General features: G+C 44.0%; 1 protein-coding gene across 1 annotated transcript in view; it reads right to left on the reverse strand.

The window, feature by feature from the left end:
- LOC139761319 (uncharacterized) overlaps positions 1-18,812 on the reverse strand; it is a 57,959-nt gene extending 39,147 nt beyond the window's left edge. Inside the window, exon 1 of the mRNA XM_071685377.1 lies at positions 18,699-18,812. The gene's annotated coding sequence lies outside the window, so the exon portion shown is untranslated. The remainder of the gene's footprint in view (positions 1-18,698) is intronic.
- Between the last annotated feature and the right edge of the window lie 231 nt (positions 18,813-19,043).

Genomic DNA, 19,043 nt, shown 5'->3' on the forward strand with positions numbered 1-19,043 from the left:
TGCACTTGGGAAATTCTCGTGTTTTATTTTCATCATGGTTATCATCATATATATATATATATATATATATATATATATACACACACCGCGTCATAACCTTATGAACACACACAAACACACAGACACACACAACCCCAGCGTTCTCCAGGTGGCCATTCATCGACCACCTCCCCCAGATGGGTGAATGAACAGCTGGGTTGTCTGTGAACCGGTTAATTCCCCTATCCGGGTCTCGAACCCTGGCTCGTGTAATTGGAGAGTCGCAACGCTAGCCAATGTACCACAGTGTGTGTGTGTGTGTGTGTGTGTGTTCTGTAAATGTGTAAATCACTACCAAGCTGACCACGTAAATGATAACCACTTGAACCAGACTGTATGGTTTCTGGCACGACAGTATGATGACCTGACCTCTGACCCGACTCATTAAGGGTCAAGTTTAGATCCGTAACGCAATGGTCAAGGGTTTGTACCGTCGTGCTCAAGGGTCGTACCGTCGTGTTCAAGGTTCGTACCGTCGTGCTCAAGGGTCGTACCGTCGTGATCAAGGGTCGTACCGTCGTGCTCAAGGGTTCGTGCGTCGTGCACAAGGGTCGTACCGTCGTGTTCAAGGGTCGTACCGTCATGCTCAAGGGTTTGTACCGTCGTGCTCAAGGGTCGTATCGTCATTTTCAAGGGTCGTACCATCTGGCCGTGACGTCAGACGCCATATAAGCCAGACATGTTTGTGATGACGTCAAACAACAGGATAAAATTGTTGACTGTGTGAGGATACATTTACAGTTCTGGTGTGATTTACATCAGTAGATCTTACTGCACAGGGATGCATTTACAATGGAAGTATCATTTACATCAGTATTTTTCACGACACAGAGACATTTACAGTTGTAGTATGATTTACATCAGTATATCTTCCTCTATAGATATACATTTACAATTATAGTATGATTTACACCAGTATATCATCCAACATAGAGATACATTTACAGTTATGAGAAAACTGTAAATAATCCTCATATTATAGACATAATCGCCTATAATTATACACACATTCTCAACGTCGTATTTCCTAAAGGAACGATGTCCAAAAGTAAACACACATCCTCAACGTCGTATTTCCTAAAGGAACGATGTCCAAAAGTAAACACACATCCTCAACGTCGTATTTCCTAAAGGAACGATGTCCAAAAGTAAACACACATCCTCAACGTCGTATTTCCTAAAGGAACGATGACCAAAAGTAAACACACATCCTCAACATCGTATTTCCTAAAGGAACGATGACCAAAAGTAAACACACATCCTCAACATCGTATTTCCTAAAGGAACGATGACCAAAAGTAAACACACATCCTCAACATCGTATTTCCTAAAGGAACGATGACCAAAAGTAAACACACATCCTCAACATCGTATTTCCTAATGGAACGATGACCAAAAGTAAACACACATCCTCAACATCGTATTTCCTAAAGGAACGATGACCAAAAGTAAACACAAATCCTCAACATCGTATTTCCTAAAGGAACGATGACCAAAAGTAAACACACATCCTCAACATCGTATTTCCTAAAGGAACGATGACCAAAAGTAAACACACATCCTCAACATCGTATTTCCTAATGGAACGATGACCAAAAGTAAACACACATCCTCAACATCGTTTTCCTAAAGGAACGATGACCAAAAGTAAACACTGGTTTTCTTGACACTGTAAATGACCCAGTGTTTTACAACGCGATTATTCCCAGTGATTAAGAAGTGGGGTTGGAAGGGGAGGGGTGTAAATGTCTCCAGTGGTGATGGGGCCATGACCCAGCCTTTGACCTCCTGGGAAGGTCCAATTGCCCACGAAACATCCGGGCCTCTGCAAAGGTCAAGTCTTCAAGCGAGCAGTCCATTCGCCGTTTTCTATCGTCCGCCATGCCTCGTTCCGTCACCTTACGTGGCATGGGATTGCAACAAGGGCTGATTTTGTGTAGTAAATGATGGCAAATATTGCCTTAAGGGATAGGCCTGATGACGCAAATTCTGGCGTGTCGTGGTGTCGCATTGCTACGCCCCGATTGCGTCATGCGTAATCTTCTTACGTCACCAGTGGAAATGGTGACGCACGCAGCGTCGGGGGTCACGCTATGTGATGCGTATCAGCTATGTGATGCGTATCATCTCAGGTCACATCATGACGACATGATGTGCACATCACCCATGTCGCAAGCCCTCATCCAGGTCATCCATCTGTACTTACGTAGTCCATCACCCTGACTCATCCATCCTTCTTATCTACTTTCCATCTATCCTTACCTCCTTATCTACTTTCCATCTATCCTTACCTCCTTATCTACTTTCCATCTATCCTTATCTCCTTATCTACTTTCCATCTCTCCTTATCTCATCTACTTACCATCTATCCTTATCTCAATCTACTTTCCATCTATCCTTATCTCCTTATCTACTTTCCATCTTGTCTTTTCTTATCTCCTTTCATTCTATCCTTATTTCTTTACCATCTATCCTTATCTCCTTATCTACCTTCCTTCTATCCTTATCTACGTATCTGGGCCCGCCCCTCGCGCTGGAGAGTTGGACAGTGTCCAGTGTTGCTCCCGTTATCAGTCATCAGATAAAAGTTCAAGGTTTATCTCACACTTGTTATCCTCGGTGGCCCACGGCCACTTATACTTTCCTAAAGTTTTTGTTATCGTCTCAGATAAGAAAAAAGTAATCCAAGTCTCTCGCTTAAAGTAATCCAAGTCTCTCGCTTAAAGTAATCCAAGTCTCTCGGGTAAAGTAACCCAAGTCTCTCGGGTAAAGTAATCCAAGTCTCTCGCTTAAAGTAATCCAAGTCTCTCGGGTAAAGTAATCCAAGTCTCTCGCTTAAAGTAATCCAAGTCTCTCGCTTAAAGTAATCCAAGTCTCTCGCTTAAAGTAATCCAAGTCTCTCGCTTAAAGTAATCCAAGTCTCTCGCTTAAAGTAATCCAAGTCTCTCGCTTAAAGTAATCCAAGTCTCTCGGGTAAAGTAATCCAAGTCTCTCGGGTAAAGTAATCCAAGTCTCTCGGGTAAAGTAATCCAAGTCTCTCGCTTAAAGTAATCCAAGTCTCTCGGGTAAAGTAATCCAAGTCTCTCGGGTAAAGTAATCCAAGTCTCTCGGGTAAAGTAATCCAAGTCTCTCGCTTAAAGTAATCCAAGTCTCTCGGGTAAAGTAATCCAAGTCTCTCGGGTAAAGTAATCCAAGTCTCTCGCTTAAAGTAATCCAAGTCTCTCGGGTAAAGTAATCCAAGTCTCTCGGGTAAAGTAATCCAAGTCTCTCGCTTCCCTACAGTTAAGCCGCTTTTCCTTGAACCCCCCCCCCCAACCCCAAACCCCCTGAACCCCCCGAACCCCCAACCCCCTGAACCCCCCCGAACCCCCTGAACCCCCCAGAAACCCCCTGAACCCCCCAGAAACCCCCTGAACCCCCCCACCCAAGCCTTCTACCTTGAGACTCGTTATTTACCTCAGCTCACGAGCGAATTACCTTGAATTCTTGATACGAAACATGCCCTCAAGGTAAACTGGTAGAAAATGGATGCAGGGTACCAGCTGGCCACGTACGTATGTGTTATAATACAAGATGGATCCCGTGAACCAGCTGGCCACGTACGTATGAGTTATAATACAAGATGGATGCCGTGAACCAGCTGGTCACATACGTATGTGTTATAATACAAGATGGATCCCGTGAACCAGCTGGTCACGTACGTATGTGTTATAATACAAGATGGTGCCGGGGGGGGGGGGATCATCTCCCTTGGCTGCCATTGCAATAGGTTAAAGTTGAGGTAATTGACGAATTGGGCAGTTGTGTAAACCTACAGGGTAGTGTATTATATACACACACATGTAGTACGAATTACTATGTACACACCACCCTTACGTACACCATCCACTTATGTACGTACATGTAGTACAAATTACTATGTACACACCGCCCTTACGTACACGATCCACTTATGTACGTAAAGTGGATTTTTCATAAGTGTTTCTCCTTCTGTTTACCATGTGGATGTAAAGTAAGCCTTAGTGGCTTGGACAACACTGGTCTGTCTCGTTTATATACAAGCTTCTCACAACACACACACACACACACACACACACACACAACACACACACACACAGACACAAATATGGTTGTTTTCCCACTTGTATACATTCGTTTCCACTACCTTAGTGAGGGACGGTCAGACCCAGACACACTGGATCCTCTATTCTCGCTCTTTTCCTTCTTTTGGAAAGTAATAATACAGGAGGGGAGGATTGCCAGACCTCCCCCCTCCCACCCACCTCTAGCTCCCGTCCCTCATAGTCGCCTTCTATCACACGCTGGTGGTAATACGTGGGAGAATATTCTTTACTCCCCTCTCCCCAGGGGTGATAACCATTCTATTGGCCATTTGAATCTATAATCTATATAAATATAGCCAACCATATCACTATATTTCCTTGTTCAATGTAATCACTTAATTTGAATATATGCAAATGTAGTTGTGGATGTACTAACGTTTCTATGTTCATCTGCAATGTAAGTGATGGATCCTGTATGCAAATTACATCAAGCGATACGAAAAAGCTTTTTTGAAAGTCATTTATATATTCATCTTTCGGGCCGAGTGTGTCCCCCACGCTCTGCTCTCATCCCATCACAGATGCGAAAACGAAACTTTAAATCTAAGTCAAAACGAACACAAGAAAACTATCTTAATTATATTTCACAACTTATGTTAAAAACCTTTCTTGCCTGGAAACTAGATTGGAGAATGATGTATACATGCCTCTAGTGTCAAGGTGATACATGCCTCTAGTGTCAAGGTGACACATGCCTCTAGTGTCAAGGTGACACATGCCTCTAGTGTCAAGGTGATACATGCCTCTAGTGTCAAGGTGACACATGCCTCTAGTGTCAAGGTGATACATGCCTCTAGTGTCAAGGTGACACATGCCTCTAGTGTCAAGGTGACACATGCCTCTAGTGTCAAGGTAATACATGCCTCTAGTGTCAAGGTAATACATGGTTGAGGAATTATGGACAAAATTGATTCATTCATAAAAGTATTTCAAAGCCGATAACTGAGGAGAGATAAGTGATAATCAAATAACTTCAGCTGAATCGGTAAAAAAGGACAACAGTAAATGTTGAATAAATGATTATCTACGGGTATATAAATCAGACCCGAACACACACAGACACACACACACACACACTGCTACCTCTATCAAATTTCAAATTCGCTTATCAAAATGATTAACTCTGTGTGTCATTGGAATTATGTGGCCATCAGCAGCTTAAACGGACATGGAACTATAACCCTGTAGCTAAGGACAATAGACTGGCGAGGGAATTTCTTCAATTATCATAACTGTCTCATTTCCTCGAATACCTTTCTAGATGTGTTTATATTAAGGATAATTACCCCTGCCATTAAACCCGGAGATAATGACGACCAGATAATTACGGGGTCATAACAATTTCACCTTTATGTACATTGAGAGACAATGTGTATCAGCCACACACACCCCGGAGGTGCATCTGTGTTCCTACGATTTTCATAATTCATCAACGCATCCAGTTTTCTTTCATGTGACGTTCGATGTTTTAGGATGATTCAATCCATCATTTCGTTGCTCATTTGAATGAAAAGCTTTCATAGTGAAGCCAGAGAGAATAAACACGATATGTCTCGATGATTTTATGATGTGATGAAGGAAATGATTCGTATGTTTGAGTTCGCGTTACAGAAACGTATTACAAATTTGTTAACGGAGTACCCCAGGGTAAAGTGTTTGCCCCAGTCTGGTTCCTAATTTACATAAATCACAATAACATACATCAATCCACACGTATACAGTAGATGGAGATGGCTTACGTTTATCTACCCAAAAAAAACTTAACATGTTAAGACATCACTGTTAACTGTTAATCAGATAGATAACCTGAAACATATTGGTTTTTTCTTATCTATAAATAATTCATCTTTGAATACCAAGTGTCGTTAATTCCTGTCATTGAGAAAATGATAATCTGTTATCTCTCTTATCTTATGATTTACACTTACACAAAACAGTGTAAGTGTAAATCCTGCTTGAGGAGGAACACATCAGCAGACATTATCATTTTTACGTGTGTGTGTGTGTGTGTGTAATTATCATTCTTGTGATACATGAATGATTTAGATAATCGGGTCGAGTACCATCATGGCAGACCTTGTTGAACTAGAACCACTCTTCCTTGTCAGCGTTGAGGGGGTGAGGGAGTTAGTTCTCGCATACGTGCTTAATGCTCAAACGTGACTCGACTTACAGGCGATTGCCAGCTCTTAAAAACCCATCATGGCCTTGTATTACCGCTGGAACATATACAGTACACGTCGAGGCCGAGCTATACCTGAATTTTGAGTCGGGTTTTCTATATGGTGACTGCTCGTATGCTCTGGCTATATCCAATCTGCTAACTGTATCGCTATCCACGGACCAGGATACTTGTTTCAGACTTCCTCATACCCGAGTCTCCATGTATTCGTGTATCCTGTATCTTCACACGTCTCTCTCTCTCTCTCGCTGTAACCTTTCCATCTCATCCCTCACCCTCCCACACCTACCCCGCGCGTCTACCCCACACACTCCTAACCTGACCCTCTCAGAACTCATTCTTATCTTTGATCTACCTTAAAACTCCGTCTTTCATCGCCTTTTCTGCCTTTTCCTTTTATACAACTCGCACCTCAGCCTCATACTTTCATTTCTCCTCAAGTAAAAACTCATTCTAAATCTCCTTTTTACAGTAGAATCAACATATCAACGTCTTGTATTCCCTCACTCATTCTGTTACTTCACACCTGTATTTCGCACCTGTACATTGCAGATCCCTAAATATCTTTCAAAACCTTCCTATCTATCTAAATCATCCCTTTTCAACCACTTAACGCCTCAGCATCTTAACAATATTCACAAAATATAGTCAAGTATTGGCACTCCATAACTCACCAACATTTAACGTTTCGTTAGTCATATATATATATATATATATATATATATATATATATATATATATATATATATATATATATATATATATCCTCCCTAACACACGTCACTTTCATCATTAACCTAACCAATTTAATGTTCTCTCGTACATCTCTATACAGGCTGCCGTTAGTACAGTACATCTCCCGGATGCGCCCCAGCGCTACACTCCCATCAAGCATCTACTTCAACTCTACATATGTCACCAGTCATGACCTCCTGTTCGAGTCTACCTCATCATAGATCATGGACCGTAACACATAACTGTCTTGTACCATTTACCCATTAGTCTCCTCGTTGACACATATGCTCTCCTTCACAAATATTTTCCTACAGTTTTCTCCTCAAAAGTCTAGTGATCATTAACATAATCTACAACCTCTTCCAATCACCTCCATTTTACGAATCTTTCTAATCCATATGTGTTGTTTATATTCACCTCTCTACTCTCTTAATCTTCGTAACGAATATCTGCCCCATAGAAACCACAGTCATCCAAATATCTGGATGGAATATACTTTGATTCATCACCAGCACCAACGAATGCCTAGAGACGCCAGACTCATGATGAATTCCCACTGATCTTTCGCTCCTACGAGTCGACACACGAATCGACACACGAGTCGACACACCAGTTTACACACGAGTCGACACACGAGTCGACACACACTTCCTCAGCTCCACTATGCTCATGAACATATCTCGCTACACATGCATGAAACAAACCCAACTTCCTTTTTTTTTTTCAATCATGATGGTATCTTTTCTCTACTTCCATCACTTTCTACTTTCCTCTGTTGTATATAGCTTTTTAGTCATCTCAAAAACTCCCTGCACCTCCCTCTTGCGAGATCACTTGAGAAAATTGTTTTCTCCCTTGTGGCATTAGATCTTTTTTTTTCTCTCTCTCATTGCAATCCAGTTCCACAACCTCATGATGACACATCACTGCCTCACACTATCATTTCTAAACTCATAACTGTTTCTCTGGCAAGCTTCGCGGACCACAATCGTTGTCTGTGTCTACGTTGATGGTGCTACATTATCATTCGACCTAAACTCAACCAAAGCTCATGTTCAAAGCCTTTTCTTACACTCCACTTCGTCTGTGAGCCACTTGGCCCTCCACACCTGATCCACCATCCATACAGTTCGCCTGTGAGCCACTTGGCCCTCCACACCTCACCTCCTGATCCACCTTCCATACAGTTCGTCTGTGAGCCACTTGGCCCCCTCACCTCACCTCCTGATCCACCTTCCATACAGTTCGCCTGTGAGCCACTTGGCTCCCCTCCCCTCACCTCCTGATCCACCATCCATACAGTTCGTCTGTGAGCCACTTGGCCCTCCACACCTGATCCACCATCCATACAGTTCGCCTGTGAGCCACTTGGCCCTCCACACCTCACCTCCTGATCCACCTTCCATACAGTTCGTCTGTGAGCCACTTGGCCCCCTCACCTCACCTCCTGATCCACCTTCCATACAGTTCGCCTGTGAGCCACTTGGCTCCCCTCCCCTCACCTCCTGATCCACCATCCATACAGTTCGTCTGTGAGCCACTTGGCCCTCCACACCTGATCCACCATCCATACAGTTCGCCTGTGAGCCACTTGGCCCTCCACACCTCACCTCCTGATCCACCTTCCATACAGTTCGTCTGTGAGCCACTTGGCCCCCTCACCTCACCTCCTGATCCACCTTCCATACAGTTCGCCTGTGAGCCACTTGGCCCTCCCACACCTCCAGATCCACCTTCCATACAGTTCGTCTGTGAGCCACTTGGCCCTCCACACCTCCTGATCCACCTTCCATACAATTCGTCTGTGAACCGCTTGGCTCCCCTCCCCTCACCTCCTGATCCACCATCCATACAGTTCGCTCCAGGGGAGAATCCATCGTTGCTCACCCCACACTCCAAGCTGACGTGGTAAACTCACAGTATAATCACTTAACTCTCGCACGTCTCCAATATTACTTTATATTTCTTCAGGCAGCAGGATACAACGACATGACGTAACAGCATTTCATGAACGTTATATTTTTGTCATATTGTTTAACGTAAAGAATACATTTATATGTACACAAACAATCCTAGAGTTGTATAAACTGGAAATTCCTGTCAGACTCTTTCACACCATCGCCCTTCCTGTATTATAACACTGTTCCTATCTACACCTGCATACCATCACCCTTCCTGTATTATAACACTGTTCCTATCTACACCTGCATACCATCGCCCTTCCTGTATTATAACACTGTTCCTATCTACACCTGCATACCATCACCCTTCCTGTATTATAACACTGTTCCTATCTACACCTGCATACCATCACCCTTCCTGTATTATAACACTGATCCTATCTACATCTACCCCAAGTTGCTGGATGCACAATCATCCAACACTAGAACTGTTCTTCATCCATCATCCATACAGTGAAAATGATTATGTAAAATCCTCATCCGCTTACCTATTGGTATATAGCCAATTACCTGCCTTGAACCTCACTTTTTTATATCTTCAACCCAGACTTATAATAACCTTGTGCTGGCTAACTTGTACTCCTATACATATAGTCTCCACTTACCCTACACACACACACACACACACACACACACACACATACACACACACACCACACACACATACACATTAATCTCTGATTTTCCCCCATCACCTTCGTTTATTCCTACAAACATACCATCTGTATATTCCCATTTACCCTCTCACTCTTTCTTCCACTTCTAAACTTATATATAAAACAACGAAAGATTTCATTGAATACTCCGAAAAAAAAAATCGCCCCTCAAACACTTGTTATCATAATTGTTACGTTTTCGAAGAACAACAGAGACGAATGATTTCTGATATTTTGAACTGCTATCCTTCGTCCCACAGACACAGGAGATATTGGGAATATCCTAAAACTTAGCCTTTATCTTACTAGTATGCGAGACATATATATATATATATATATATATATATATATATATATATATATATATATATATTGCAGTAGGTCACAATGGAGTGCGTGATCTAAAATTTGCTGACAACCACGGGGAAAATGAAACACGATAATTTCCCAAGTGCACTTTCGTGTAATAATCACATCAGGGGAGACACGAGAAAAATATAACAGTCAGTTGATATACAACGAAGAGACGTAGCTAGGACGCCATTTGGTAAAGAAGTGACTATATATATATATATATATATATATATATATATATATATATATATATATATATTATATATATATATATATAAATAAATGACTATGTCATGGGAAGAACAAGACCTTTCCTTTCCAATTCAAATGTCATGGCCGCTGAAATGTGTTGGAACTCTGTCATCCTCGCCTGGTCTCGCCTCCTTGGTGAAGTCATTGTGTCAAACTCCACAAAGAACGAACCCAAAACACCCAGCAATAAACTCTTGATATAAATATAAATAAATGAATGACTAATGCATGTGAAGCGTGTGTATATATCTTGTGTCTTTATATATATATATATATATATATATATATATATATATATATATATATATATATATATATATATATATATTCGTAAAACCTACATTTCTTCATTAGTGACCCTGAAGATGCAAGCTATCACGAAAGCGTTCGTAACCTTGTATTTCGTAATCCCTCTGGCCACCAGAGCGTTCACGAATCATACGTTCTTTTATGATTTACCATTATATATATATATATATATATATATATATATATATATATATATATACATATGTGTGTGTGTGTGTGTGTGTGTGCCATGGACCTGTTTCTATGTAACAGGTGTGTGTGTCTTAACCCTTGTAAAGGTTACTTGCCCACTATCCTCTAACCCAACAGTTAATAACAAAAAAGATAAAATATGTTGACTACAATGATGCTAAGTAAGAGTATATTTTTACGGTGAACCTTTTCGTGTTTCTCTCTCAGTGACTGTGTGTGATCAGGGGTGAGTAATTGCCCACAAACCCCCGACCACATCCCCCTCACAACTTAACCCCTTGAAGCCACACACACACACACACACACACACACACATTAGGAAAGATTTTCATAATGGTTTTGATGATTCAGGCTCCTTCAAAGGATCTTATTCCTACAGAACACATATCCCGAAATAGCAGTGAGGGATCCTTCAAGATGGTTTACGAACCAGCGACCCACACACTTCTACCGGATCGCAGGATGTCACAATGAGTATATTTCAGTCATAAAGAAAGACTGGGAGAATTTATATTCTTATGGACACAGAGAGTCATGAAGACACAAGTTTGTGGAGTGATAAATATGATTATTTCCTACACCAGCAAGTAACGGAGAAGACAAACTTCACTGGATCTTATCTTTACACACATTAACACGAGAGAATGGACAATATGAGGTACATTATATCAACTGGAGGAAGATAGCACGTAATACATGTATTGGTTCATGTGGTAAATCAGGACATGAAAAGATAAGTGAGGAAACAGACTTAAAAAAGAGGTAAGATCACGAAAAACCACACAGAATTATAAGAAATTGTCTGGGATGATATAGTAAGAAATGGAGACCTAAGGCCATGATACACATCCTAGCTATAGCGAAACGTCTGATAGTTGTAATGAAGGAATACAAACATGGGGACGTTTCGCTGTATATACAGAAGAAATGTTACGATAGAGATGGATGTGGTTCTGTATCAGATGTCTAAAAGCGAAAGAGTTTAGTGATAAACTGTGGAGGATGTAAAGAAGGAACATTTGAAAGCGATAAGAGGAAGAAACGAGTACAGGTGGATGAGAAAGGAAGAATAGAGAAAAGAATCTTGAAATATAATCATTTGAAAAGAATATTGCTGACAAGGAAGGAGATAATTCAAAATGTTTCCCTCAGTTCATCAGAAATAAATTGTTGGATGAAACGCAGCTAATCAGGCCAGGGGTTTCAGAGGGACGAGTTATAGAGGAGGACGTACACATACATAAACAACTGAATAACACAGTGTTCTCTCAGTGGAGAACATTACCAGCCCCAGTATCACTAAGATGGTATAGGAAGGCCTTCAAAACCACTGAAATTATTGGAAAACCATGCACAATCTGCTGTAGGGTCTGGAACTCCATATGTGCTGAAGATGTGAGCAGGGAAGCTAGAAAAACGACTCGGAATGTTTAAGTTGTCGGTTGGGGGAAGGTAAAGTGGCAGGGATGAGCAAGAGGGAAGTAGTTCCCGTTTTTAAGAGTAGACTGAGAAATTAGAGTCAACTTTGGAACAGTCCCACCTGTCGAGTGTGGTCAGCAAAATACTGGAAAAAGGTAATCAGGAAGAAATTGTGTCAATACTTACAAAAGGAGAAACTATAAAAGACAACAGAGAGTCAGGCAATGGCCACCTATTAGACTTCCAAGAGAAAGTGAGTTCCGTTCTTGACGAGTGAGAAGAAAGATTAGACTCGTATTTTAATAAGCTTGTGGATAATGCCAGCGTCATATGGGAAGCAAAGCTAGGAGGATTGCATCAACATACAAGGGGACCTTGACAAATTCCAAAGTTGATCTCATGCACATTTGATGAAGTTCATTCCAAATGTTTTCTTTTTCTAATGTTGAAGGTTCCAGTCACGGACAAAAGTCCACATTAAGGCCGGGCCTTAACTGAAATATAGAGAGACTTATGAAACGGAAAAAGAAGACAAGGGAAAGTATTAACGAATCTCGGAGGCAGTGAAAAACCTGTCTTTGGAAATGTGTCAGGTCATAGTTATTGGGAGAGACACGAGAGGTTAGAGAGTTCCAAAGCTTCGACGTGTAGGGAAAGAAGGAGGTATCAAAACGGCCCACCCTCGAGTTCCTGATATCCACACAGTAATCATGTGAGGCAGTAGATTGCCGAGCATTGCGTGGTCTAGCTAGTGGTTAGGGCACACAAGCAGCCAGCTCTCGGGAGCAAAAACCAAAGTAAGACCTATAGAAAAGGGAAAGTGAACCTACACTGCGGCGTAGGGCAAGGGGGTCAAGTTTGGAAATTAGCCTGGGACTGTTAATAAGTCGGATCACTTTCGACTCAACCCTGTCGAGTAAGGACGCAGAACTAGAACCACCCCAGATGCGAGGGCAGTACTCCATATAATATATGAATCAATACGTAAATGAGGTTAATTGTTGATGAAAGATTCGCCCACCAGTCGGGTGGCACGGGGCCCTTGTCTCTGGCTGGCGCATCATGCCCTCTCGCCATGAACGGGTCTGGAAACCATGAATGATTACGTCAGACCAATACTTCCTGGACGCGGCGCCCCTGGCCCCTGGCTGGCTCTGTGCCCAACCGTCCTGTGTGGCAGCCGAGACCAGAACACAGCAGTCTCCCCTGGCGACCTTCCCACCCTTGTGTTCCTCATGGAAGCCCAAGCCTGGAGAACCTGCTTCCAGGAAGGCCTCCTGGTGGTGGAGGCTGGAACGGCACTGGGAGGCGATTCCAGTGTAGGGCAAGAGTGGGTCTTAGGTCGTGCTGGAAGGGAGAGAAAGAGAGAGAGAGAGAGAGACAGAGAGAGTCCAGCATCAAAGAAAACTTGCGAGGACCAAAAGCCTTAAGAGAGAAAACGGGAATAGGTAAACAAAATCCCCATCATGGATGATGGGCATCACCTTCCCTCCCCACCTGCTGGTCCTCACCTTCCCTCCCCACCTGCTGGTCCTCACCTTCCCTCCCCACCTGCTGGTCGTCACCTTCCCTCCCCACCTGCTGGTCCTCACCTTCCCTCCCCACCTGCTGGTCCTCACCTTCCCTCCCCACCTGCTGGTCCTCACCTTCCCTCCCCACCTGCTGGTCCTCACCTTCCCTCCCCACCTGCTGGTCCTCACCTTCCCTCCCCACCAGCTGGTCCTCACCTTCCCTCCCCACCTGCTGGTCCTCACCTTCCCTTCCCCCTACCGCTGTTGTCAACGTCAGAAGTGTGCCAACACGAGCGCCACTACACTTGCCAACACTCGTGACACCATCCACACCTGGTGTCTGCCAACACCAGCACCACCATCCACTGACCACAGCTGGTCCCTACCATCACCTGTGCCACCATCCACTGACCACAGCTGGTGTTGGCCCTCCCGATCATATATTCCCAGAGCCTGACCCCAGCTCACAAGCCTAGACTACACAAATATCCAAGACATATGGAAAGACGTCTAATGAGATGCAGGAATCCCAGTTTGTTTTTTTTATATCCTTTACGAGTGTGAGACTATGTTGGTCTGTTCCCAACACGGTGGCAGAGATCCTACGCTGGCTGATATACATCTGAAGAACACGAATTATGTTCTATATACATCTGAAGAACATGAATTATGTTCTATATACATCTGAAGAACATGAATTATGTTCTATATACATCTGAAGAACATGAATTGTTTTATATACATCTGAAGAACACTAATTATGTTCTATATACATCTGAAGAACATGAATTATGTTCTATATACATCTGAAGAACATGAATTATGTTCTATATACATCTGAAGAACATGAATTATGTTTTTAGCCATTCTTATGACACACACGATTCTCAAATGGCGATATACAAGATCGAAAATATATACATCGAGATCTGACTACATCGCAGTGATAAAATATTGACACTAAATCAATAAAATAAAGAATATGATCCTGCAGAATATATTGCTCTTGGCTATGTTGGGCTGTGAAGGATGTATTGGCCATGTTCGGTTGTGAAGGATGTATTGGCCATGTTCGGTTGTGAAGGATGTATTGGCCATGTTCGGTTGTGAAGGATGTATTGGCCATGTTCGGTTGTGAAGGAAGTATTGGCCATGTTCGGTTGTGAAGGAAGTATTGGCCATGTTCGGTTGTGAAGGAAGTATTGGCCATGTTCGGTTGTGAAGGAAGTATTGGCCATGTTCGGTTGTGAAGGAAGTATTGGCCATGTTCGGTTGTGAAGGAAGTATTGGCCATGTTCGGTTGTGAAGGAAGTATTGGCACCCCAGGCCTCACATGTCACCCCAGGCCTCACATGTCACCCCAGGCCTCACATGACACCCCAGGCCTCACATGACACCCCAGGCCTCACATGACACCCCAGGCCTCACATGACACCCCAGGCCTCACATGACACCCCAGGCCTCACATGACACCCCAGGCCTCACATGACACCCAGGCCTCACATGACACCCCAGGCCTCACATGTCACCCCAGGCCTCACATGTCACCCCAGGCCTCACATCAGGTAAAGTAACCAGATGAAATAAACAAAGAAAACGTGTTGCAGGCGCTGTCGTGTGGCAGGTCTTCAGCCAGAGATGTGAACACCAGCGTCACACACTTCGTCTAGCAGTGTGACGGTAGCCATGGCCACCACACGCCCCGTCTTCCGTCACACACTTCATCTAGCAGTGTGACGGTAGCCATAGCCACCACACACGCCCCGTCTTCCGTCACACACGCCAAGCTACGGCCCGAACACCACAACACCACGGCAACCAATACTGCCCAGAAGCTGGACGGAGCGTCACACCAGAGGCCAAGCCTTTACCTTACGTAACGTCTCCTGTGAACTGTGGCCCCTCCAGATGTTCATCTGGAAGCTAAATGTATAAACAATGTATAATTTTTAGATTTTGGATAAGAGATAATCATCTTTCACTTGTGATTAAAGCTTCTAAATATGTACTTTCGCTTATATATATATATATATATATATATATATATATATATATATATATATATATATATATATATATATATCCCTGGGGATAGGGGAGAAAGAATACTTCCCACGTATTCCCTGCGTGTCGTAGGAGGCGACTAAAAGGGGAGGGAGCGGGGGGCTGGAAATCCTCCCCTCTCGTTTTTTTTCTTAATTTTCCAGAAGAAACAGAGAATTGGACCAGGTGAAGATATTCCCTCAAAGGCCCAGTCCTCTGTTCTTAACGCTACCTCGCTAACGCGGGAAATGGCGAATAGTTTGAAAGAAAAAAGAAATGTATATACATATTGTAATCTAAGACGGTGGAACACTGTAATGATTAGTGTGGTAATTTCTTCTATGATGAAGGAGAACACAATAGGATCAATAGATGGCGATGGATTCAATACCATGACCCAAATCTGATCTTATTTTGTTTGTGGCGACTCTTGACTACCATCACGAAGTGATCCCATGACTGGTGATGACATGAAGGTGACGTGGTCATGACGTGAAGGTAACGTGGTCATGATGTGGTCGTGACGTGAAGGTGACGTGGTCATGACGTGATTGTGGCGTGAAGGTGACGTGGTCATGACGTGAAGGTGACGTGGTCATGATGTGGTCGTGACGTGAAGGTGACGTGGTCATGACGTGATTGTGGCGTGAAGGTGACGTGGTCATGATGTGATTGTGGCGTGAAGGTGACGTGGTCATGACGTGAAGGTGACGTGGTGAGAATGATGACCGTAGCCGGAGTGAGTGACATGAGTGAGGGTTGGGAGGTAATGAGGCGGAGTGTGAGGCAAGAGGTGTGTACAGCAGGTCACACCTCCGCCACTGTGTTCTCCACGACCCAGCTGGACTCGCTCGTCGCCAGCTGCATGATCCACCTGACGTCTCGCCTGGACTCGTCTAGGCCACCACCTGGAACGCTGCTGTACTCTCTCCTGGACTCTCTGTGAGTCACCACCTGTAACGCAGCTGTACTCTCTCCTGGACTCTCTATGAGTCACCACCTGTAACGCAGCTGTACTCTCTCCTGGACTCTCTGAGTCACCACCTGGAACGCTGCTGTACTCTCTCCTGGACTCTCTATGAGTCACCACCTGTAACGCAGCATTTATTGCCTGGACTCGTATAGGGCCACCATCAACACCCAGTCCTTCTCTCCTGGACTCGCCTGGACCACCGCCTGGAAGGCACCTCTACAGATCTCCTGGAACCACACAAGCCCTCAGAGGGACACGGCTCTGCCTGGAATGGTGTCGATCAAGACAAGAAGGCAACTTTTAAACTGGGACTCACAAAGTAAGCTCACAGGACCGATCACCTCCAACCTGCCTGCCTATCTCACAGTCCAGCGACATGGTGACCCTCATACACAATGGACAAGACTAAACCAAAGCTTGATTTAAATGATACATTTCTGATATAACCCTCCCAAAGAAAACCTGAAGGTGAGAACAACTTATTTTTGGCTCTGGTGAGGTTTTGTGGTCGGAGGGAGTGGGGCAACTCACTTTCTTCAGTGACACGTTCCAAGTCTGGAGAACTTTAATAAAAGACGAACCACAGGAATCTCTCTGTCGTTAATAGGCTCCCGAGTTCGTGTTCTTGTAGGTTCATGTATGACGGCCAACTGGAACCCAGCGGAGGTACTCAGCATAGCTGGAACAGCATCCACGCCCATCTTGGCACCTGGAGTAACTTCCAGACCCATGCTGCCACCTGGACCAGTTTCCAGACCCATGCTGCCACCTGGACCAGTTTCCAGACCCATGTTGCCACCTGGACCAGTTTCCAGACCCATGCTGCCACCTGGACCAGTTTCCAGACCCATGCTGCCACCTGGACCAGTTTCCAGACCCATGCTGACACCTGGACCAGTTTCCAGACCCATGCTGCCACCTGGACCAGTTTCCAGACCCATGCTGCCACCTGGACCAGTTTCCAGACCCATGCTGACACCTGGACCAGTTTCCAGACCCATGCTGACACCTGGACCAGTTTCCAGACCCATGCTGCCACCTGGACCAGTTTCCAGACCCATGCTGCCACCTGGACCAGTTTCCAGACCCATGCTGACACCTGGAGCAGCTTCGGGACCTGTTCTGACACCTCAGTCAGCTTTGGGACCCACGCTGACAGCGGAGCTAAAAGTCGTTGGCTCAGGGAAACGTTTTTCATTATTGGCCTCTGTGTAATATCATCATGTCTATGTAATATCATCCCCATATCTTTGTCATATCATCCCCATATCTATGTAATATCATTCCCATATCTATGTAATATTATCAAATTAAGCAGTTCGATGGGCATCAGCATATATTCGTTATCATAACTGAAATAATAAAGTTACTCCACTTCTCCTGGAATGAAAAAAAGAAGAAAGATTTGTGTAGCTGAATAGCATCCAACCTAGGTGTAGTCCGGGGGTGTGTTCGTACGCTGGTGTATATATAAGGGATTGAAGAGGAGTAAACCAGAGGGAAGGAGCTATGAGTCACCCTCCAGGATCCAGAGCAACGCCCCTCGTCCATACGTAACTACACACTAACATTTCCCAGGACCAACAGATACATCCTACTTAATGGTAGCTTTTGTAAGAAAATTGCACCCCTTTTTTTCCCCAGTTATTCTTTACGACATCGTCAACAAAAGAGAGAACAGTTCCAATATCGGTGTCAATGTTACTCCAGACGTGAGTGAAATCTTTTGAAAAAGAAGAAAAAAAAAAAGAAGTTTAGCAAGATCTTTTAATCTTCAGGTGAAGATATTCTTTTTTGGAAGAGTTAAAGAAGAAAAAAGAAAATGATTGCCATAGTGTCACCAGCTGGGGCGTACGGACGACCTGTGTGTGTGTGGGTTGAAGACAGAGAGACGCACCGCTTTGGTGGCTTGGTTTGTGGTCAAGACAAAGAGGGAGGCACAACGCACCTGCTTTGTTTGTGGCTGGTTGGCTCGAGGAAGACGGTGGTGGCAGTGAACGTGGGTCTGGATTGTGGTAGGAGAGACGTGCATGAAAGTGTATACCGTCTCGCTGATCTCTTGAGAGATGATCACACAAAAACGGATCATTAAGAGACGTTCCTCTGTCTCTCTCCCCCCTTCCAGACGTCTCTCTATCTCTCTCTCTCTTTTTTTCTTTCCTCTTCTCTCGATATCCTCTGTTGTCTCGATCTCACAGCACCCTCGTCTGTTGACGCGTCTCTCTCTCTCTCTCTCTCTCTCTCTCTCTCTCTCTCTCTCTCTCTCTCCCTCTCTCTCTCGTGGAGTGAAGGC

Source organism: Panulirus ornatus, chromosome 40, assembly GCF_036320965.1.
Source record: "Panulirus ornatus isolate Po-2019 chromosome 40, ASM3632096v1, whole genome shotgun sequence".
Classification (NCBI taxonomy): Eukaryota; Metazoa; Arthropoda; class Malacostraca; order Decapoda; family Palinuridae; genus Panulirus; species Panulirus ornatus.